General features: G+C 36.5%; 1 long non-coding RNA gene across 1 annotated transcript; it reads left to right on the top strand.

The window, feature by feature from the left end:
* Window positions 1–6,283: 6,283 nt before the first annotated feature.
* On the top strand, window positions 6,284–8,437 carry LOC112196505. The gene is made up of 6 exons (XR_002935235.2): window positions 6,284–6,387; window positions 7,317–7,375; window positions 7,471–7,522; window positions 7,764–7,841; window positions 7,939–8,015; window positions 8,390–8,437. It is a non-coding gene; the product is annotated as an uncharacterized LOC112196505 (long non-coding RNA).
* The last annotated feature ends 1,674 nt before the right edge of the window (window positions 8,438–10,111 follow it).

Raw genomic sequence — 10,111 nt, 5'->3', positions numbered from 1 at the left:
ATATAGTAAAGTTACCCAATAAAGCATGATGAATTTAGATTTTAATTTCCAGTACTGCAAAGATTGAGCCCAAGTTGATGAGAAGTTTGCTTCTAGTTAAGGGAAACATATCATTGGAACACCACGGAGAGAAAATCTATGTTCTGAACTTCTGATATTGATCAAACACTAATCTATGTTATGATATTGATTACAGTACTCATACCTGGTCATACCATGCCATATCTGTTGTTTGGGGATGAAACAGTTTTAGTTACATTGGTTCATTGATACAAATAAATCAGCTTTGTGGAAGTTTTTCTTTCATTTGCCAAGTAAAAAAGCAATTGAAACCTTCAAACAAGTGCCATCTCTGTACAAATACAGGGTTCTTTGAGAGAATCTGAGAAACATGGAATGTGTTTGTATAGGAATCAAATCAATTTTTCCCTAGAAGAAAAAACTCAGGTTAAAGAAGGATCAAAATAAAATATATCACAAATTTTCAAAACTCTTATCTTCATCAAATTCCCTTATTATGCTTTGATTTCTTAAAAATGTTCTCTAACACAGAAAGACCATGTTTCTGCCTCATGCCATCTCTGTTCAAATACAGGGTTCTTTGAGAGAATCTGAGAAACATGGAATGTGTTTATATAGGAATCAAATCAATTTCTCACTAGAAGAAAAAATTCAGGATTTTTTTTTTTTTTTTTGAGAATGAAATTCAGGTTAAAGAAGGATCAAAATAAAATATCATAAATGTTCGAAACTCATATCTTCATCAAATGCCCTTATTATGCTTTGATTTCTTAAGAATGTTCTGTAACACAGAAAAACCATGTTTCTGCTTCATGTCACAGTATTCCAAATAAAAAAAATCTAACTCAAACCATACATTTCGTAAATGATAAAATTCATTTCAGCAACTCAGATATGCCGTCTGGTAGCCAAACAGTTTGCATGAGTTTTCTGAAAAAAAAAAAAAAAAAAAAAAAAACCTAGCTAGATGATACCAACTTACCAAGACTTCAAATTATTTTCAGTAGTACTCCATAATTTTCAAACAACTAAAACTATTTCAAGCCAACAACCGTGAGACTTTGAAATACAGACCTAAACGATCTCCTATAAATGTAAATATGATAGATACTAGGATGGTCAGAGATTTCCTTAAACTAGCTGAAATAGTAGGAAATCCTTTTTATGAGCAAATACTAGTCTATGCAGGTACTAGGCATGATGAATATATAAAAGCCACTTAATGCTAATCTAGTAGTCATTGCGATTGTTGTTTGACTTGGTTTCACCCTTGTTAAGTTACACAGACTCCTTGAGCTTCAATTGAGTCTGATGCTGAGCGCCATACCCTTGCTCCAAGTCAACAAACTCATCATCTTCCTTAAGACTGAATGAGGAAGCGCCAGTGTGGTTTTCCGCAAACTCTCCTGCCTTGTAACTTTGAGTGAAATTGGTCGAACATCCACCATGTTGATCTGCTCGCATTTTGTTTTCCACCTCACTAGACACATTCGTTTGTGTCTTTCTCTGGGACACTACCACCGCAACCTCGGGCTTTTTCTGATCCATATTTTCTGATGTGAGCTAGAGTAGTGCTTAAGATCGAGATGATTGTTTTGTGATATGGAGAGTCCTATTATTGCAGCTATTTATAAGGTCCTTCCTCACTGTTTTTGTTATAGGATAGTACTGATTCGTTTAATGTTCAAAACTGCACAAATAATGTGTGATCCTGACACTACACAGATAATGTATGAACCAGAAAGCATAAATTTGACTAGAAATACTTAATGGATGCAGCCGTGCAGGGTGAATTGGCTCCATATAGAAAAGAAAAGAACACATGCATTTTTTTGGAGGAGATCCTTCCTATCCGCTTATATTAAGAAAAGGAAAAAGAGAGTACAAAGGAGGGAGATCAAAACAAAACCTCCCAAATAAATCAGTTAAAGCAAACATGGTGTTTCGCTCCAAAATCAGTCTGGTGCAAATTGTCTCTTTTGAGTGCGCGAGTGTGCCAGCACCGTAGGGTGCAGTCGTCGGGGAGTCCCTTGACTTGATGTCTTGATCAATCAATGTGGACGAGTAGAGCACCAACCTCGTCACAAGGTTCTTCTCTTGCCTTTCGGAAAACTACTTCTTGCCTTACGGATAAGGGCTTTGGTTGTGATCTCTTGCATTCACAGAATCGATACTTAGTGTTGTAGACTAAGCAGAGCAATCACTAGGAAGTTGGAGAAAGCACGGGTTTTGCTAAAGCGTGACTTTAGCTTCACTGGGTTGCGAGGGCGTTACCCTTACTTCGCTGGTCAAGACTGAGATAGTCTCGGTGGCAGTGGTACTGGCAGTCGGCTCCTGGGGAGACTGGGGCTGGAAGTACGGTCGCCGAGTTGGTTTGGTGGCACTGACAGTCGGCTCTTGAAGAGACTGGGACTGGAGTGTGGTCACCAATAAGAGAGGTTGCTCCGGGGAGACTTGGGTAATCGTATAGATTAATCGGAGAGTTGGTTGTCCCTTCTATATCGTCTTTAGCCTCTATATATAGGCTGATGCAGATTCACCTTCCAAATATGAATGAAATACTATATATGGCCACAGTTATTGGCCTTTGAATCAAATCAAAACACTTAATAGTTTTGATATTATCGTAGGCAATAATTAATATTATCCGCCTCTGTCGCCGTTAGAATGTAGGCAAAGTTAATCACCTCTTAGAGTCTTGGACGTAATCTTCCTCTTGGATACGGTAGGATATGCACATATCTTTAATTCATGCAGATATATCTTCGCGAGGATTCTGTAGCTTGCGGCATGCAATTAGCTTGTACAAAGTTGACATTTGTGAGCAAACTTGATTGTATAACACCATGATTCCTTGCATCTTCTTGACAGCTAATAGTTGATGGGCCATCCTTCCTTAATTATCTCACCATGCATGAACCACCATATATATATATATATATATATATATATATATATGTATATATGTATATATACTCACACAATTAAGGTTGATAGCTTCCTCCAACTGCTCCGCGTCCATTATGGCTATGTGGGACCCCTTGATTTCTTGCTTAATTGACCCATGCATGAGCCACTATATATATAATATGTTAGCCACGTGTTGGCCTCTTCTTGTTGAATGGAAATAAAGGATAATTAAACCCTTCCATACAGGGCCGCTCACCTGCGGGACACTCTTTAAGGGACAAAACGGGACAAATCAGCCACAACCGTTGGATGTTAAATGAATAAATCCTACGGATCTGTTTCATCCTAATTCTTATCCCAACTCCCACTGTTCATCTTCTTCTCCTCTCACGGCTCTCTAAGCCATGCCCAGATTTGTTCATCTTCTTCTCCTCTCATATCTAAGCCATGCCCAGATTGTTTTCAACTTTTCATCTTCTGCTCCTCTCATATCTTTATCTGCCTTTCCATTTTTTTTTACCCATTTCTTAGGTAAAGTCTCCCAACTATATTTGAAACTTTTTGGCCCAAAATTCATATTCCAAGACAAATTCAATTCAATATCGCATTCAAGACCTCAACATCCAGCAGCTAACTACAAATTGACAATAACCAAAACCAAGAAAGGAAATTGCTTGACTTTCAAGAAAGAAAACAACGAATTTAGCCAAAAATAATGAAAACCCACTTCAAATTATCAACAAAAAAATCGAACTAATACACAGAAACAGAGAAAGAGAGTTACGATTTCTTGGCTTGCTCGAGAGAACGGGCATGTCCGAAGTGAAAGAGATCATATATCCCATCTGCATAAACTCTCACAGGTCCGTGCCCATTTCATCATTTTCAAATATAGTTGGGAGACTTTACCTAAGAAATGGGTTAAAAAAATGGAAAGGAAGATAAAGATATGAGAGGAGCAGAAGAGGAAAAGTTAAAAACAATCTGGGCATGGCTTAGATATGAGAGGAGAAGAAGATGAACAAATCTGGGCATGGCTTAGAGAGCCGTGAGAGGAGAAGAAGATGAACAGTGGGAGTTGGGATAAGAATTAGGATGAAACAGATCCGTAGGATTTATTCATTTAACATCCAACGGTTGTGGCTGATTTGTCCCGTTTTGTCCCTTAAAGAGTGTCCCGCAGGTGAGCGGCCCTGCCCTTCCATATATGTTGCATGCCCAGCACACCCCTTAGTTGCATGGGCTCTTGATTACTTGTATATATAGGACAATGGAGGATAATTGAATCCTTCCATATATGTTCCATGTCCACCATAATAGCTTGATTGCAAATATGGGAATCCATGATTCCTTGCATGGCTAGGTCACGTACTCTACTCCTACATGCTGCCATCTTCCCTCTTGCAAATACTTGGTAATCCAGCAAATCACTTATTTCAGGTATTTGATAATCAATAATAAATAGACCTCCATTAATTATCAAATATTTGATAATTAATAGTAAACACTAGGCCAATAACCTCAATATACAACACTTTTTACACAACGAAAAAAAAAAATGTTGTGTGATGATAGAAAGTCAATCATACAACACGATTAAGAACCTTACGTTGTATAAGGCCATAAAAATTTTGAAGTTTTTATATAGAAGGTGATTGCACAACACTGATAAGAATATTTTGTTGTGTGAATGATAAAAAAAAAGAGCGGCAAATTTCCCTCATAACTTGATACAAATTTGGGTCCAAATATGGACTACATTGTACAACACCATAGTTATATCTGTTGTGTGATACTAGCTTGCAAATTATCATACAACAGCTTTTGACTTTGTGTTGTATGATCAAATCATATATTATTGGAAATTTTGGATACGCCCCCAAATGCTACTCATTCCCCCCCCCAAAAAACCTACAATTTTGAAAAACATATATGTCATGATTTAAGGATCCTACAACATAAAAACTTTATTTGTGTTGTCTGAATGAAACATGTTTATCCTAGTGCCAAACCATTGCACATAGCACAGGAACTTTCCCTCTTTGGAACCTAACCTGAAATTTAAGTTGTACATGATCAGACAACATATTGTGATGTGTTTGTTGTCTGATGCATTAATTAAAAAAAAAAAAAAAAGACATAAGAGTGTTGGAGTGAAAAATTAATTAGGGTTTTGACTTCGTGTACAACCGAAACACTTGGACAAAATAACTTTCTACCTCTCCAGCTTAGAGATAACCAAAGACCAAAAACCTTACCAGCACCCCACAACCTCTCACCTTCGGCCTCGTCTTCGACTCCATCCACTATGACGATTGCTCTCTCTGATTTCTTGAGATCTCTACATCTCTCTCTCTCTCTCTCTCTCTCTCTCTCTCTCTCTCAATTAAGCGATTTCTTGGAATATTCTTTGAGCCCGAGTCTAGGGTTTCGAGCTTTCTTCACAGATTTAGGTTTTTTTCCTTTCAGATTGTGGTTTTCTGTTGTTGGTGAGGACATCTTGAACCCAGATCTAGATCTTGTATCAGTAGCGTTTCATTGCTTATATGGTTTCTGGGTCCAATTGTGGTTTGGGTTTTCAAATTTTGACGTTAGATTTGTGCAAGATTTTAACAAATCTGGAATTGAAAGTTGGTTTCTGTAAAAATTAGGATTATAATTTTGTATTCTAGTTATAATTTGTTTGGGCTCATAATCTTGTAAATTAAGGGTTGTTTAGATTTTTGGCTTCTGAAATTTGAAAAGAATTTTGCAGGATTAACGTCGGGGAAAGATGCAAGGGGCTTTTGGCTTAGAAGACCACAGCAGCTAACAAACATAAGGACAAGGATATTTAGAAAGACTTTTCTTCTTGTCCACATAATTAGGTGGTTTGGAGGCTCCTTTGTGACGAGTTTTGTGACTTCTCTACTTCTCCTTTGGTTGTTTGCTAATGTAAGTGTATGTTTTTTGTTTTATTGCTAATATAGCTGTCATATATGGCTTGTGTCTACAAAAATGTAAATTTTGTTTTCATTAATGCATTTAGTGAATTTGTACCTCTATCTTGATATTTTCGTTCTTGCAAGATTGCATATGTGAATCCATTCAGTGTCATGTAGAGCTGTCTATGAGTGTTGATGCTTGCACCTTGCTAGTTACAATACACCTTTCCTCTGGAAATATTTTCATGAATCTTTCTCTTATTCTTCCATGTCTAAAAATGCACCAAATTATTGCTTTCACTGAACCCATTCTACACTATAGATTGGGATAGAGTCTTAGTTCATTGAAATATTACAGATCGATCCTAGTCTTAGTTGTATTAGACCATTACATTAATCTTTTTTATCGGTTTTACAATAGGTCATACTAAGAGGTAGCACCTCTGCAAGTCATAATTGTTTCTGACTAAAGCTAGGTGATGATTTTGATCCAAGGAGGCCAGTTTCGCGTTCATCTCATACCAAAATTCAGGTATTTCACTCTTTTACCTAGTTGTTGGTTTTAGCACATACAAAGTTCTACCACGGTGTGATCTGAAAACTCAAACTGACATTTGACATTTTGGCATCCTAATTTCAAAGCAGATCATAATTAATCATTTCTCAACCGACCTTAAAACTGAAAGCAAATTTCATAAAGCCAAACAGTTTTGTTCTTTCACCTCAACTTTAATTAAAGCCAAGATTTTCCATTCAATTTTTGTCCTCTGATTTGATGGAAGGATACTAGAAGGTTACACACACACACACACACACACTCTGATTCCATAATTATGTTAGGTTGGAAGGTTTCTATTACTCAATAAACTAGATTACATTCCAAGCCAAACTTAAATAGCAATGCCTAAGTACTTGCAATGTAGGAAAACTGCTAACTGCAGTTTTCAAAAACTTTCAAAAGAGCAACATTATTCTAGTATATATTTGTGTATAAAAGGAAAGCAGAATCTGGTTTCACAATCCATTTTTTGTCTAATCAGTTTTGCCTTTTCTTTGTGTTATGATTGCATAAAATCCATGTTCTTCCTCAACCCAAAATTTACATCTCAGCATAAATATTTACACACATGAAAGAGTGTTCTGTATAGCATGTCTTTTATACATAACTTTTTTGCAATATGTTCATAGTGCTTTCCAATCCAGAAAATCAATTGGCTTTATGTTCATAGTTGTCTTATGAACTCACTGTTCTTGGAACTTGATTGGGATTTTACTTTGCAATTTTCTGGTTGTTCTCAATTTTTATTTGTTTAATTCTAAATTTACCTGGTGTGACTATATATCCAGGCATACTCCTATATCAGGTCCAGATTCCAAGGGATATTTTGACTTATTAATTAAGGTGCTGTCAAGGCATGACTATATTTCATGTTTCTTTCCTTTTATCGAAACTGTATATAGGTGTAACCAGAAGGGAAAATGAGCCAGCATCTTGCAAGCTTAAAACCAGGAGATGTAGTGTAAGTGAAGGGGTAACCTATATTTACCAGTGGCAATGATAGGTAGAGGATAAACTCTTAAGTTATCTTATAATGAGGTGTATCTTTTCTTGCAGACCCATTGAATAACTGAGATATGTTTCCAAAATGAAGAAGCATATTGGCATGGTAAGAGCATCTGTTGATTGTTATTACTACTTGTTTATTGTCATTTGTTGATTGTTATTACTACTTGTGAACATATGGTTTTTGAACCAAAGGCATATCCTGCTTTTTAATTGCTATTGTCCAATTATCATTTCCTTTTTAATGACCAAAAGGATATCCATCTCTTGACTACTTATAAAGGTATGATGATCCAATCTGTATGGTCACCTCTCTCAAGTGTAATTTCTTTTCTTTCATCCAGATTGCAGGTGGTTCTGGTAGTACTCCAATGCTTCAGGTCATTGACGCTACACTAAAAAATCTTGATGACACAACCAAGGTGAGTCTAACTGGTATTTCACTATCTCTTCTTTTTGGTAGTTATTCTTGTGTTCAATCGGACCACTTTTGGTAATAGTGGGGGTCTTGGTGTTTAGGGCCAGCGATAAGTGTCAGAAGGAGAAAAGTTCATATATAAATTGTTGGACATAAACGGCGATGGTGTTTTGGGGAGGTAAATCCTACATAAGGACAATGATAGGATGTTGTTTATGTTTATGGAAGTGCATGCTTATAATGTTTACATTCATATATGTTTTGCACTATAAAAGTAACGGCATTGATTAGTACAATTAATGTTGTTAGATTTTGTTGCTAGTGTATTAGTTTCAGAGTGGGATACTTCTACAGTTTCGTGAAGTAGAAATATCTATATGGTCATTGTGATGATTTAGACTTACAAATTGGCATTCTAAGATATACATTTGGTATTTGCTATTGTGGGCTGCAGAAATAAGGAACAGTTTGGTGATTGCTTGTTATAATTTGTCAGTCCTAAGAAAGATAAATATATTTTGTTTATCTGGTCAATTTGTTTGTTTCCAATAGGTTACTGGGATATATCGGGCTTTGAGCGTAAGAGTTGGACCAACACAGAGAACTGCAAAATCATTATTCGAGGCATGCTTCTATCTTTTACTCCATTAAAGGTCAAGCTCTTTTCATTGAGGTGGCTGCCTAGAATGCATACAGTGATCTTTTTCTTTTGATTGCAGACTTACATTGATTGTCTGCATATAAAAAAGTCTGACAAGTCTAGAATGCTAGCGGAGGCGCAGAAGGAAGTTGAGAATTCCTTGGATGGAAATTCAGAAGAGATTCTTTTTTATGAAAAGAGGGTACATACTTTTCTTGTACCAAGGATAGATGAGGTTGTTGGTGTTTATCTGTACTTATCTATTTTGTATCTTAATGGCAGAAATCCTTTGTATCTGCTGGTCATCTTCGTTGGCATTTTACTTTTTAAAGCACTATAGCTTTAATTAGTTTGAATCATTCCTTCATAATCTTGAATTTTGCTTATTCTGTTTGCAGGTTTGGGAATATCTAGTGAAATGTTGCCGAAAGAGTCACTAAGTGATCAAGCATGGAATACCAAGCAATGAAGCAAAATATATTTTCTTTCATCATGTAAATTCAGCTAGCTAGGAAACATTATAGCAATGACATGTTACTTGGATTCAATATTTGGTGGATATATTGAAATTTTATTGATGTATCACATTGCTTTTGGCGTAAATATTAATCATTGTTCATTGGATAATGATTTCAAGCACTAATATAGTAAACTTCACACAATTAGTCACTGTTCATTAGGTAAAATGGAGCATTATTATCAATGCACAAAATCCAGAAAAGACGATTATTACACAACAGAATTTCTAATGTTAATAATGTTGTCTGAAGTAACAATTTGGATGTTCACACAATGAATCCTTATATAACATGCAACGGTTCTAACAAACATACGTTGTCTGATTTACAATCACATAACTGTAATAACTAGAATACGTTATCTAAAACTAACACACAACAATAAAATTTCCAAAAGTGAAGTGTGAGGATAACTCATACAACAGAGAAAATAAAATGTTGTTGTCTGATTCACCTTTCATACAATGGCTCGGAAACAACTTTCGTTGTGTGAATGATGCCAATGACATGTGCAGCATGACTGCGCGGCAACTGTGGCTGCCATCTGCCGAGAGAAGGCACAACAGTTTTAACCAAATAAGTGTTGATTGTTTGTGATTCACACAACGGGTTTCCACCGTTGTGCCATTTTTCATCACATAACGCTCCGATACACAACGGAGATCGTCCAAATCACACAACGAATTTGGTCCGTTGTCTGTTCGCTTTTTTGGCCTAGTGAAATCAAGGAATATCACGATTCGCTCCGAGATCGCTTGGTCTCCAAGTAGGCTTTATAATATATTTCGAACTTGTAGGAAATATGTAGCTTGGGCCACCGATATTGGCCCGGTTTTCTTCGAGCCCCCCTTGTCAGGAAAAAATGTTATTTTGGGTTCAAACATTGCCCCCCAGACCTTGAAGTTAAAGTTCCCCGTCTTGACTGAAGGGGTCTTGAGTCAGCACTAGCCTCGCGATAACGTCGCTTTAAAGCCACTTGTATTGGCTCAATTGATACTTTGATTGCAGATGATAAAAATGTTGCTTGGCAGTAATAACCACCTTCCTAGCAATCCGCCTATGGAGACTTGGTCTGATATGTTAAGATAGAATGGATGCTTCCAGAAATAACAGTCC

This window comes from Rosa chinensis, chromosome 4, assembly GCF_002994745.2.
Source record: "Rosa chinensis cultivar Old Blush chromosome 4, RchiOBHm-V2, whole genome shotgun sequence".
Taxonomy (NCBI): domain Eukaryota; kingdom Viridiplantae; phylum Streptophyta; class Magnoliopsida; order Rosales; family Rosaceae; genus Rosa; species Rosa chinensis.
Note: the sequence above shows the minus strand (reverse complement) of the source record. Positions and strands in the feature narration are given on the sequence as shown.